Raw genomic sequence first — 14,912 nt, forward strand, 5'->3', positions numbered from 1 at the left:
CACGTTACTCATTCACTCAAGGTTTCGAATATTGAAGAACAATGAAGGAGGTGAAATCGCTAAGGAAGGAACTCTCTCATCTAGGTTGGTTGAATAGTCAAGTTTGACATTAGTTAGATGAGTGAGAGTATCATGTTCCTTTTATAGTGTTTCAACTAGGGTTTAGGGTTGAATTATATGGATTAAAAAAGAATAAAATATTGGGCAAAAAATCACCCTAGGCCGTACACTTAAAGGACCAAACTCTAGTTAGATTTTTACCACTTTATTTCAACCACTTATTCTTCTTTTCAATAATACTATATTTTCTAATTCAATCATATAAATGCCAAAACTATTCATTTAATAATTATAATTAATTACTAAATAAAATTATCATTTATGTAATTTATTAATTAGACCATACAAAGTCTTTTAATTAATAAATTGACTCCAAAATCTCTTTTCTTCATAATTAAGCCCTTGCTTAGTGAAAATTCATAAATAAGACATAGTCTAAGTTTAGAATTATAATTGATTAATTAAAATCAATTAACTGGGTCTGCAAGTAGTATTATCTCAACTAGTGAGGAGACCATGGGCCTACATAACTGAGCTTTCAATAAGTAGATCTAGAATTCACCAAGTAAATTATCAAGTTATAATTCCGCCTTGCGCCACTATAGATTTGGAATTGAATAGCACTCTCAGTTATATAGAACGCTCTGTATGTACCACGATATAGATACGTTATGATTATCCATTGTTACAATCCTAATAGTCAAGGATCCTCTATAGATGATCTACACTGAATAGGGAAAAATTTACCGTTCTATCCTTCAATGTATTTTATCCTTAAAACACTTAGCAACCTATAAATGATATTTTAATAAACTAATATAATTACTGAAATGAGATCTCAATCATTTATCTCTATTCAGCCAAGCTTGAAGGAAATCATCGTTTCACTTCTAAATACTTATAGAAGCTATAGATTTCATATCTATGATTAGTACTCCTACTCAATTGAACTACCATGTTCCCAAGATGTAAGTATCCGCCAGAACCAAAAGTTAGCTTCCACGAACAACTCTAAGAACATAAATAATACAACTAAGTTGAACCTAATCATATCAGGATTAAGATCCATAGACCTAAGATCAACCATTGATATTGACTTAGAAAGATATAACAATAAGTTTATGATGTCTTATCCAAGATCAATATCGGTCCCTTCCAATGTATACTTCATACATCCAATACTGGTAAACTTTACCAATACCCTGGAAATGATATACAGTAGAACCTCTTTTCAAGAATACTCTATTCAAGAATAACCTCTAATTTGTTATAAAAAAATGAAGTCCCAATTTGGGCCAGTTATAAATAAGAATAACCTCTATATTGTAATTAGTTATACATTTTTTAAGTCCTGTATTAATAAAATATACCTCTATATAAGAATAATTACATCTTAAAAAAATATATACATATATTTTATAAATTTACTTATGTAGAATTAATAATTTTATTTCAAATTATAGTACATGTATAAATATTATATGTACTCCAAAATAACTTTAATATAATATAGTATTAAGAATTGTTTATTGGTATTTTTGTTACATTGATATTTTTTGATATTTTAATTTTTTTTTCAAGTGTAACTCTATTTAGTTATAACCTCTCAATTAGAATATTATTTTCTTGGTCCCAAGTGTATTCTTGGATAGAGGTTCTACTGTAACACTTATCCAAGGTGTAAGTATACCTTATCGCTGATTATCATGCCAATCTAAATCCAGCGAACTGACAAATCATGGAAATTAAATTTTTGAACACTCAATTGAACAACCATGTTCCCAAGATGTAAGTATCCGCCAGAACCAAAAGTTAGCTTCCACGAACAACTTTAAGAACATAAATAATACAACTAAGTTGAACCTAATCATATCAGGATTAAGATGCATAGACCTAAGATCAACCATTAATATTGACTTAGAAAGATATAACGGTAAGTTTATGATGTCTTATCCAAGATCAATATCGGTCCATTCCAATGTATACTTCATACATCCGATACTGGTAAACTTTACCAATACCCTGAAAAGGATATAACTTATCCAAGGTGTAAGTATACCTTATCGCTGATTATCATGCCAGTCTAAATCCAGCGAACTGACAAATCATGGAAATTAAATTTTTGAACATATAATCATGATTATATTCCACTGTACTGACGACACTATAATCATGAATAAATATATACATATTTATATATGTTCTGGACTTAATAGAATTTATACATTAAACATAATCATGAAATAAATCATGTGAACCATGCAACGTAAAAGTGATTTATGATCTTTATTAATTAGTAAATCTAATTATATTGGAATGGGTTTTATTTAAGGCACGAAACCCAACACAACTTCACCGATAAAAGAGTCAATATTTACGAATGTCGAGCCCCTTTCTTTCTTCTTCTTCTTCTCTCTCTCTCTCTCTCTCTCTCTCTCTCTCTCTCTCTCTCTCTCTCTATCTATCTATCTCTTTCTCTCTCTGCGCCACCACCACCACCCACCAAAACCAGGCAGACCACCACCCACCACGTCCTCAGTCGGGCCTTAACCACGTCGGACCAAAACCACACTCAGCCGGACCTCCAAAAGCTTTATTTTCCTCCCAAAAACATTTATTTTTCTCACCCCAAAAGTAATAGGTAAGTGTTTTTATATAAAATATTATTGGTTTTTATTGTATTGCATGGATCTACACATTATTCGTTGTATTATGTCATTTTTGTGATTTTAAATGAAAGTAGAGTTCGTACCCGAATGCTGGTTTTTTCTGGGTTTTTCGAATTTTTCGATTTTGTACACCATTGTGCGATTTTTTGTGCAATGCCAATAGAAATCAGAGGTTAGGGATGACTTTCATTCTTTTTGGCGATATTAAACAATGTCATTGCGATTTTGTGCGATTTTAATGGTTTTACAATTTATGTGAGATATCTTTACATCATTATGCGATATGATTTTTATTTTTTTTAATTGCTTCGTTATTGTGTTTTTTGTGCGACATTGTGCGATATTATTTTATGCTTGTGCGATATTGTTGTTTTTGTGCGATATTATGCGATGTTGTTTCTTTCTTGTGTGGTTATTGTGCAACATTGTTTCATTTTTTATTATTTTCTTGTTGCCTTTTGTGTGCAACATTATGTGATATGTTTTTTCTTGTGCGATAATTGTGCAATATGTTATGCTGATTTTTTTTGTTTATTTTCGTATTTGTTTGTGGTTTTTCTTGGACAGATTAAACAGTATTTGTTCATGTACTATATGATGGTGTTTGGACTATGGAGGGTTTCAACTGAGTATTCATTTCCTAATAAGTAAGACAATTGCTTTAATTTACTTGATATATGTTGGAATTATTTTACCAGGATCTAGATTTACTACCATGTATGTTGTTTAACATCCTAATATGAATTTCTAAAACAATGAAATAAACACATATAAAGTTTGAGAAACCTTACAGTGGGTGCAGCGGAATTAAATGACTCATTCCGCTCAGATCTCTAACCCTTGTATCCTTTCTGTAGTAGAGTATCACCAAGATCTGAGCCCGGCTCTCCTTCTTGTTGATTGGATTCTTCACAGTCTTACATACTATGATTGATGGCCAACTTGATGTGTGTGGGCACTCACTCTATTGTTGGGTTTTATGCCCTAAATAAAACTCAAATTCAATGTAATCCGTATTATTCAATATCAATAAAGAAACAGAAGTAGTTTTCATTCATTTGTGTATGTTTTGGTTCACATTATCAATTATTTGTCTATTTGATTTATAAATTCATCCAAACCATTTTCACATACTTGTTATTGTTTATTGTGCCGTCAGCACAGTGGAAAGTAAACATGACTATGTGATTAAAGATTCCTAGATTTATCAGAACACTGGGGTTTTACTGATATGACAATCTACAACAGAGTTTACTTGCATTTGGAGAAATGCTATGTTCTTTCCAGAGCATTGGTTAAAGTAAAGCTTGGGTTGGATGCATGGAGTATGCATCGGAAGGGACCGATATTGAACTTTGACATAGATTTATTAAACTTACCGTAATATCTATTCAATTCAATATCACCTAGTTGATCCTAGATCAAATGATCTTAATCCTGATATGATTAGGTTCAATCTCAAGAGTGTTATTCGTGTTCTTTGATTTGTTAGTTAAGCCTACTTTTGGGTCAGGGTGATACGTACATTTTGGGAACACGATAGTGCAATTGACTGGGAGCGCTAACATAAATAAGGAATCTATAGCTTCTATCTGGCGAATAGAAAGTAAAAGATGATTTCCTTTAAGCCTGACCAAACGAAAATAAATGGTGGAGCACTCATTTCACTTAGCTGAAATATCATTTATACGGGGTAAAGTGGTTTAAGGATAAAATACATTGTAGGGTGTTACGGTAATTTAATCCCTTTACAGTGTAGATCATCTATATAGAGGATCATTGATCAAATTAGGATTATAACAATGGATAATTAATAGCGTGTCTATATGGTGGAACATATAGAGCGTTCTATATAGCTGAGAGTGCAATTCTAAGTTCTATGCGTGGATTCAACGAAGAATTAATAAGTCAGTGAATTTAGTAGGTAAATTTTTGATCTGCTTATTGGAAGCTCGGATATATAGGCCCATGGTCCCCACACTAGTTGAGACAATACTACTTGTAAGACTCATTTAATTGGTTTTGATTAATCTATTATAATTCTCAAATTAGACTATGTCTATTTGTGAATTTATCACTAAGCAAGGGCGAAACTGTAAAGAAAGAGTTTCTAGGGTATATTTGTTAATTAAGAGACTTTGGTGAGTCTAATTAATAAATGTAATAAATGACAATATTATTTAATGATTAATTATAGTTATTAAATAATTGAAATTGGCATTTAAATGATTGAATTTGAAAATTGGCATTTTTGAGAAAATAGGATGCAGAAATGATAAAACAGCAAAATTGCAAAAGTGAGGCACATATCCACAAGCCATGGCCGGCCACTTATATAGGATTTATCATTTAATATTTTCATTATTTTAATGCCAAATAATTCAAATCTAACCCTATGTGGCATACTATAAATATATAGTGATGGCTTCAGGAAATAGTAACATGCATCTTATTCCTTTCAGAGAAAAACTTGAGCCATCTTTCTAAACCTAGTCGCCACCTCTCTTTCCTTCTTCTTCTTTGTTTGTTTCGAACCCCTTAGTGATAGAGTAGTGCCCACACACAGCAAGTGGTACCTCAATCATAGTGTGGAAGATCGTGAAGAATCCAGATTCAACAAGAAGGACATTCGGGCTCAGATCTTGATAATACTCTGCGACCGAAAGGATACAAGGATTAGAGATCTGAGTGGAAGGAGACATATTATTCCGCTGCACCCAATGTAAGGTTTCTCATACTTTATATTTGTTTACTTATAATCGTTTTAGAAGTTCATATCTAATAAAATTTCAATATCGGTCCCTTCCGATGTATACTCCATACATCCGATACTGGTAAACTTTGCCAATGCCCTGGAAAGGACATAACACTTATCCAAGGTGTAAGAATACCTATCGCTGATTATCATGCCAGTCTAAATCCAGTGAACTGACAAATCAGGGAATAAACTTTCGAACATATAATCAAGATTATATTCCACTGTGCTGATAACACTATAATCATTAACAAATTCATATGTTCTGGACTTAAATAGAATTCATACATTATATATATAATCATGAAATAAATCATGTGAACCATGCAACATAAAATGTTATTTTTGATCTTTATTAGTAAGTAAATCTGATTATATTGAAATGGGTTTTATTTAGGGCACAAAACGTAACACTATGACCTACATAGAGTCATATTGTCCCGTAGTCCTAGGTAATCCAACCACGAATTCCATGGCGATGTCTTCCCATTTCCATTCTGTAAGGTTCAGTGGCTGTAGCAACCCTGCAGGCCTTTGGTGTTTAGCTTTCACCTGTTGACAAGTTAAACACTTGGCAACATACTCCGCGATATCATTCTTCATTCCAGGCCACCAGAACATGACCTTAAGATCTTGATACATCTTTGTTGTCCTCGGATTAACAGAATAATGAGTCCTGTGAGACTCATTCAAAATTTCCCTCTTAATATCATCATCCATAGGAACACAGACACGGTTCATAAACCGTAACATTCCAATACTATCCACTGTAAAATCACTAGTCTACCCAGCTAAAATCCTATCTCGGGATTTCACTAAGTCCAGATCTTGCAATTGTGCTTCTTTAATCTGTTCTAGAAGAGTAGATTGCATGGTAATGTTAGCTAACTGCCCCACAAAAAACTCAATAGCTCGGGTCATTTCCTCTGCCAGTTGCTTGGAGATCTGTTTCATTATATTCATCTGGTTCTTACCTTTCCTACTCAGGGCAACAGCTACAACACTGGCCTTCTCAAGGTGATAAAGAATTTCACAGTCATAATCCTTTACCAACTCAATCCAACACCTTTATCTCATGTTCAGGTTTTTCTGGGTAGAGAAGTATTTTAGACTTTTATGATCGGTGTATATCTCACATTTCTCGCCATATAAGTAATTTTTCCAAATCTTTAGTGCAAATACTACTGCTACGAGTTCTAGATCATGAGTAAGGTACCTTTGCTCGTACTCTTTTAACTACCGAGCAGCATAAGCTATTACCTTTCCAGTTTGCATCAAAACACAGCCTAGACCTTGTTTCGAGGCATCACAATAAACAAAAAACTTTTCCTTATCAGAAGGAAGAGTTAGCACTGGAGCGGTAATAAAGCGCTGCTTTAACTCCTGAAAACTTTTCTCAGACCGATCAGTCCAAACAAACTCCAGATTCTTCCGAGTCAGGTCCGTTTGAGGTGTTGTTATTTTCGAGAAACCCTCAACGAACCGATGATAGTAACCAGCTAAACCCAAAAAGCTTCTAACCTCAGTAGCCAATTTCAGAGTTGGCCAATCCCGAACAAATTTGATTTTGGTCGGATCAACAATGATCCCATCTTTATCCACTATGTGCCCTAAGAAATAAATACGTGACAACCAGAACTCACACTTCTTGAATTTAGCATAAAGCTTGTGATCACGTAATTGTTGAAGCACTGATTTGAGATGTAACTCATGTTCCTCTTCTGATTCAGAATAAATCAAAATATCATCAATAAACACTATCACAAACTTGTCTAGGTGATCCTTAAATACCCAGTTCATAAGATCTATAAATGCAGCTGGGGCATTGATGAATCCAAAAGACATCACTAGAAACTCATAATGTTCATACCGAGTATGAAACACAATCTTCGGGATATCCTCTTCACGAATTCTCAGTTGATGGTAACCTAAGCAAAGATCGATCTTTGAAAAGACTGTCTTACCCTTCAATTGATCAAACAGATTATCAATTCGGGGTAAATGATATTTATTCTTGATAGTAAGCTTATTCAGTTCTCGATAGTCGATACACATTCGAAGTGACCTGTCTTTCTTTTTCATGAACAACAGTAGAGCACCCCAGGGAGAATAGCTCGGTCTTATAAATCCCAAGTTATGTAACTCCTAGAGTTGGATGTTTAACTCTTTCAATTTTGCTGGAGGCATTCAATATGGTGCCTTTGATACTGGTTCTGCTCCTGAAACTAACTATATCATAAACTCAATCTCTTGGGAAGGTGGTAATCCAGTTAAGTCCTCTAGAAATACATCTAGAAATTCGCACACCAGTCTTATATTTTCAGGTCCAAATGACACAGGTTGGCTAGTATCCACTGTAGTTACTAAGAATCCCAGACAACCTTTATGCATTAGATCTTTAGCTTTTAAGAGTGTTATTCTAGGTATGTGCGATCCTTGTACTTTACCCACGAACACCGCTGGGTTGGTACTGTCGGGTTCAAACACCAACATTTTTTGTTTTACAGTCAATCGTTGCCTCGTATTTAGACAAGAAGTCCATTCCTAGGATTATATCAAAATCAGACAATTGTAGCTCAATTAGGTTAGCGGTTAACTCACAATTGTCAATCTAAAAAGACAAAGACCTAATCCACCGAGTAGATACGATTAGGTCTCCCGAGGGTAACAGGGTTCCAAACCCTGAAGCATACACATCACACGGTTTATGAAAACTTTCTATTACTCTACTCAATACATAAGAGTGAGTAGCTCTTGAATTAAATAGACAACTGACCTGCCACCACTGACGAACTAGCATCTGCGTTAGCCTGAGTCATAGTGAACAGATGCCCCGGGTTTTGGTTATTTTTCTTCTTTGGTTCGTCCTTCTTAGCCTGTGGATAGTCTCTGATAAAGTGGCCCACCATACCACACTGGAAACAGTCTCAACCCGACACTCACCCTGATGGTGCTTCTTGCATTTGGGACACTCTTGGTAAGATCTGAATGTAGACCCGCGACCTTGATGGTCGCCTCTGTTTCCCTAAAACTTTCTACTACCTCTCGGTGTTCCAGAAGCTTCAACCTTCCGTTTGTGATCCGGGTTACCACTATCGCTCCCCTTATTGACACTACCACCCACACTAGGGTTTGATGCCGTGATGGCATCCTTAGCAGCTTGCTCTTTAATGACATGTTGCTCTGCCTCTTCAGCAATCAAGGCTAACTCAACCACTTTCTTGTATAATGTGTCATGACCAATGGTAATTTTCAAGTCCCGATTGATAGTAGCATTCAGTCCTTTTACATACTTTTGTTTCTAGGTGAAGTCCGTTGGTACCAGGTCACTAGCGAACTTAGACAAAGGATCAAACTCCAGGGTATACTCGACCACTGTCTTCTTCCCTTGAGTCAACTTCACAAAGTCTTCCATATGAGAAGTTTTGATGGCGATGTTATAAAATTTTTCTTCAAACAGGGTCTTAAACTCTTCCCAAGACATGGTACTAACATCTCGGGTCTAACCCACAATATCCCACCAGACGCGGGCGTGATCTTGTAACATGAATGCATCACAATTAACTTGTTCTGTCCCCGTCACCCCCATGTTATCTAGGATGCGGGTAATAGTGCTCATCCACTGTTCAACCTTGATAATACCAGTACCTTATCAAGACAACCTACAACACTTATAATAAAAATTGATTGTCAGCGACCCAATTTCTTAGTGTGTAGCTGAGAAAGCAAGTTGAAAAAGAAGAAGAATGAATCTTCTCGTTATGTTTATCAACTCAAGCCCAACAAAAGATAGAGAAAATATGAAAAGAAGCAAGCACAACCAGGCGCTAAAGAATTTCAGGAAGTCCAGTGAGAGGGAGTCAAAGCTTAAAGTGGGCAATGATGTTGGATTTGATGTTATTTAAGTTGGCACATTTTTGGTTGAATTACAATTTAGAGTTAAGATTGTCTTGAGAAATATGTTTTATGTTCCTACCTTTTAAGAGGAATTTAGTTTTGCTTTCGCATTTAGTTAAACATTGACTTTATTTTCATTTTGCCAATCATGATGTTGACATTATGTTTGACTCTAAATAATTGGAAACTATTTTTTTTTATTCTGCTGGTCTTTACAAATTGTCATTAACTTCCTTAGCTTTCTTTTTAATGTTATGAATAATATGGGTAAGAGATCTTGTATTAAGGTAACATCCTTATTATTATGGCATAAAAGATTAGGTCAAATTTTTGAAGCAAGGTTTGATCGATTAATTAGAGCTGAAATTCTTTCTCCTCTTGATGTTTCGGGTTGCAATACTTGTGCTAATTGCACTTGTGGAAAATTGACTCAAATAAGAAAGAAGACTCCTAATTGTAGTCAATCTTTATCAGAAATTATCCACACTGACATCAATGGACCTTATACCACTATGTTATGCAGAAATAAGTATTTTATAACATTCATAGATGATTTTTCTAGCTTCACCTACTTGATCAAAGAAAAGTCTGATGCTCTTGATATACTCAAAATCTTTTAAAATGAGGTTGAGAAACAATTAGGAAGAGTCATTCAGATTGTGGAGAAGAATATTATGGCCGTTATACAGAATCTTGTTGAGAATTTTTTACCACGATCTAGATTTACTAACAAGTATGTTGATTAACATCCTAAATATGAATTCTCTAAAACAATGAAATTAAACACATAAGGGTTTAAGAAAACCTTACATTGATTGCAGTGAAATACACTGACTCCTTTCGTTCAAGATCTCTAGCCCTTGATTCATTTCTGTAGCAGAGCATTATCAAGATCTGAACTTGGATCTCTTTCTCTCCTTCGGGATTGGTTACCACCATCTTACTCACTATGATTGAGTAATTGACTTGCTGTGTGTGGGAATGACACTCTTTCACTCAAGGTTTAGAATAAATCACTATGGAAGGTATCTCTCATCTACTAGTTTTTAGAGAATGAAAACTAGATTTGATTTGGTTGAAGGCATCAAGTTGACAAGAGGATGAGATGAGAGCATCATGTTCCTTTTATAGTGTTTCAACTAGAGCTTAGGGCTAAATTATATGGATTAAAAAAGAATAAAATATTGGGAAAAAATCTACACTAGGGTCGGCCATGTAATGGACCAATCTCTAGTTACAATTTTGTCACTTTATTTCAACCAGTTATTCTTCTTTCAATAATACCATATTTTCCAATTTAATTCTATAACTGCCAAAACTATTTATTTAATAATTATAATTAATTATCAAATAATTATCATTTATATTATTTATTAATTAGACCATACAAAGTCTCTTAATAAATAAGTTGACTCCAAAACCTCTTTTCTTCACAATTAAGCCCTTTCTTAGTGAAAATTCATAAATAAGAGATAGTCTAATTTTAGAATTATAATTTATTAATTAAAATCAATTGACTGAATCGGCAAGCAATATTATCTCAACTAGTGAGGGGACCATGGGCCTATATAATCGAGCTTTCAATAAGTAGATCTAGAATTTACCAAGTAAATTCTCTAACTTATTAATTTCGCCTTGCGCCACTATAGATTTAGAATTGAATAGCACTCTCAATTATATAGAACGCTCTATATGTACCATGATATAGATACGTTATGATTATCTATTGTTACAATCCTAATAGTCAAAGATCCTCTATAGATGATCTACATCGAATAGGAACAAATTTACCGTTCTACCCTTCAATGTATTTTATCCTTAAAACACTTAGCAACCTATAAATGATACTTAAGTAAACTAATATAATTACTGAAATGAGGCATCAATCATATATCTCTATTCAGCTAAGCTTGAAGGAAATCATCGTTTCACTTCTAAATACTAATAAAAGCTATAGATTCTATATCTATGATCAACGCTCCCACTCACTTGAACTACCATGTTCCCAAGATGTAAATATTTGCAAGAACCATTGGTTAGCATGAATAACTGAAGAACATAAATAATACAACTAAGTTAAACCTAACCATATTAGGATTTAGATCCATAGACCTAAGATCAACCATTGATATTGACTTAGAAAGATATAACGGTAAGTTTATGATATCTTATCTAAGATCAATCTCAGTCCCTTCCAATGTATACTCCATACATCCGATACTGGTAAACTTTGCCAATACCCTGGAAAGGACATAACACTTATCCAAGGTGTAAGTATACCTTAGATTACATATCTTCAAGTGTATTTAGTGAAAAATGCACCGTAGATTTATTAAAATTAATTAATAACAATAGAACCAAAAAAGAAGCAAAGAAATGTGCATTCATAAAATAGTATAAAAAATTCTAAAGCCAATGTCAAAGTTAAAACACAAAAAGAAATAACAACACAAATAACAAGTAGAGCCTAGAAATAAAATAATATTAAATTAGCATAAGAACATTTTCATAATTTAACTAAATCATAATAGAAGTCCAAAGTTCATATTATCATAAATATATATCCTCACATAATAACTAAATAATCATCAATAATATATTTATTAATATGTGAAAAAAATACCAGGTTAGATGCTTTAGAATATATAAATTAAAGAGCGCAAACAAAAAAGAACATGACCGGAAAAAAACGCGGCATAAAAGAATACTATCATAAGCGAAGAAAAAGTGAGTAGTTAATGGAATTGAACGAGATACTTTATATCTAATTATGTTTTTTTTTATTCTTTAACTTATATAATAGGGCTAAAAAACCTTCCACACAAAAAATATAATATTTTTTTGGAATCTAATTTTATTTAATATTATAAAATAATATAAAATAAATAAATAAATAAGAAGAAAAAAAAAAGAATATGAAGAGAAAAAAAAAGTAAATAATTTTTTTTTTCGGTAATTTATATTAATACGGTGAAGTCTTTTTTTTTTCGAATAAAAGCGTAATATCATAAAATGAATTAGTCAGACCTCATAGTTATTACAAAATAAGTTCTCCGGTAAGGAAGAAACCAGATAGAGCCGTACAAATGGTGGATAAAAGCCCACTTAACCACGTTATGGGCAACAAAATTACAGGACCTACTAACATTAATAAAATTACAACTAATAAAAGAGGGAGAAGACTTAGTACAAAATGAGACATAGCTCTCAAGAGCCCAATGGGACTCCTTCCCATTGAGAGCATTGATAACTAGTCTCGAGTCACTCTCCACTATTACAAACTTAGATCCTAGTTCCAACGCCACCGAGACGGCCAAACAACAAGCCGCAACCTCCCCACAAAGTGCATCCGAGAAATTCAACCGAGCCGAGTGGATTCGAATCACCCTACCAAGGTGATTCCTTGCTACAACTGTAGAATACATACTCTCTAAGCCCACTCTAACGTCACAATTAATTTTAATCCACTCCTCAGAAGGAGGAGCCCAAGACTCCCGCAATATCGGCGCAGGACAAGGCAAGAAAGTAGCATGTATATCTGCAAAGAAATAACAAACAGAGTCAATGCATTTCTTCACATGAGGTAAATTATTGTGTACCAATTCGTTGCGCGTCCTCCAGATGGTGTCAACAATAATTAAAGCATAAAGAAAGACCTCCTCAACTCTTATACCCCTGTCCTTGAGATTCTAAATGAATTTAACCCAGTCCCACATGCGAATGCCGGTGTCACAAACTGGGTAAATGTCCCAAGGCGAAGATCTCCAAATATGAAACGCCATATCACAAGAAAGAAATAGGTGTTCAATAGATTCCTCCCTCAGCCCACACATCAGACAGCTCATATCCACAATTTGAAACCTGCTTCCGATTACTACTCTAACAGGGAGAGCATTGGATAGGATACTCCACCAAGGAATCTTATGGCGCTCCAAAATTTTGCTGTTCCAAAGCGATGGAGCCACCTCGCAGTGAGGAGCTCTTTCCAAAACTTGAGTTGAATAAGCCGATTTTTAAGAGAATTGCCCATTACTTTCCAAGGTCCAAATCCATCTATCCTTTCCCTGACCCGAAGGATTGCCACCTTTTAAAATTGCGGAAACAGTCTCATGATCAAAAAGGCTGTTTAACTTGGTAACATCCCAATTACCACATGTCATCAAGAGGTCGGCCACATTGTTGTGACTCAGAGTACCATCACCAATCGGTTTCGGAATGAAACCTTTTAAATGAGGAATTCAAGGATCCCTCCAAATGCTAGTATCCCTACCATCAGCTACCAACTTACAGGCCCCTTTCCTTAATATTGCATTGGCTTTCACAACATTTTTTCAAAACCAGGAATCAGAGTCTTTATAACTGCAACTGAGAAAATCCTTTCCTTTTAGATACTTGGCTTCCAAAATCCGACAGCAAAGAGATTGACATCCATTTAAAAGTTTCCACCCCTATTTTGCCAGGAAAGCCTGATTCATTTCTCTAGATTTTCGAAACCCCAGTCCACCCCGAGACTTAGGAAGGCAGAGTTTGTCCTAAGCTCTAAGATGAAGACCATGATTTTCTTTCTCAAAACCCCACCAAAAATTCCTTACCAAACCATCAATCCTATTGACAAGGCGATTAGAGAGTTTGGTAGTTTTCATGGTATAAATAGGCAAAGACAAACCCACAAATTTGATAAGTGTTGCATGACCCGCCTTGCATAACGTCTTTGCCTTCCAACCCTGCAACTTTGAAGTGAGGTTGTCAAGGATGAACTTGAAGTCAACATCCTTTTGTCTTGATTTGAACAGGGGCAGGCCCAAATATTTGATAACACCCTCCAGAGAATCAATCCCCCAAGCATCCTTGATACCTCTTCTTATACCATTGGGAGTATTTTTGCTAAAAAAAGATTGATGTTTTGATCTTATTAACTTGTTGTCCGGACTAAGATCAAAACTTTTCTAAGCAATCCTAATAACCCTTTACTTCATTCAGATTGGCCCTACCAACCAGGATTAGGTCATCTGCAAAGAAAATATGGGAGAGGACCGGACCACCTCTACTCAATATAGTATCCTCTATAGTGCCCTTACTAAGAGCCTCTTCCAGAAGCCTCGATAAAATTTCAACAGCACAGATAAAAGGATAGGGTGAGAGCGGGTCACCCTGCCAAAGATCACATGATGGATTAATTTTGCCGACCTGACCCCCATTAAGGCAAGATATTGAGAGTAGTGGTAGATATACACTGAGACACCCAACTGTAGAACTTTTGAGGAAAGCCATAGCTAGTGAGGACATGATCAATAAATCTCCAGCTTAACCTATCATAGGCTTTGATAAGATCAATTTTTATAGCAAAAAACCCCTCTTTGCCTCGTTTCTTGTTAAATGAGTGGATGATTTCTTACACAATTACATTATTATCTTGTATATTCATACTCGAGACAAAAGCAACTTAAGTGGGGCATATGAGGTTGGGTAAGATAGGTTTAATTCTATATAACCTTGTACAACACATTACAAAGGGATACAGGCCTAAAGTG

The sequence above is a fragment of the Cannabis sativa genome, chromosome X, assembly GCF_029168945.1.
Source record: "Cannabis sativa cultivar Pink pepper isolate KNU-18-1 chromosome X, ASM2916894v1, whole genome shotgun sequence".
Lineage (NCBI taxonomy): Eukaryota > Viridiplantae > Streptophyta > Magnoliopsida > Rosales > Cannabaceae > Cannabis > Cannabis sativa.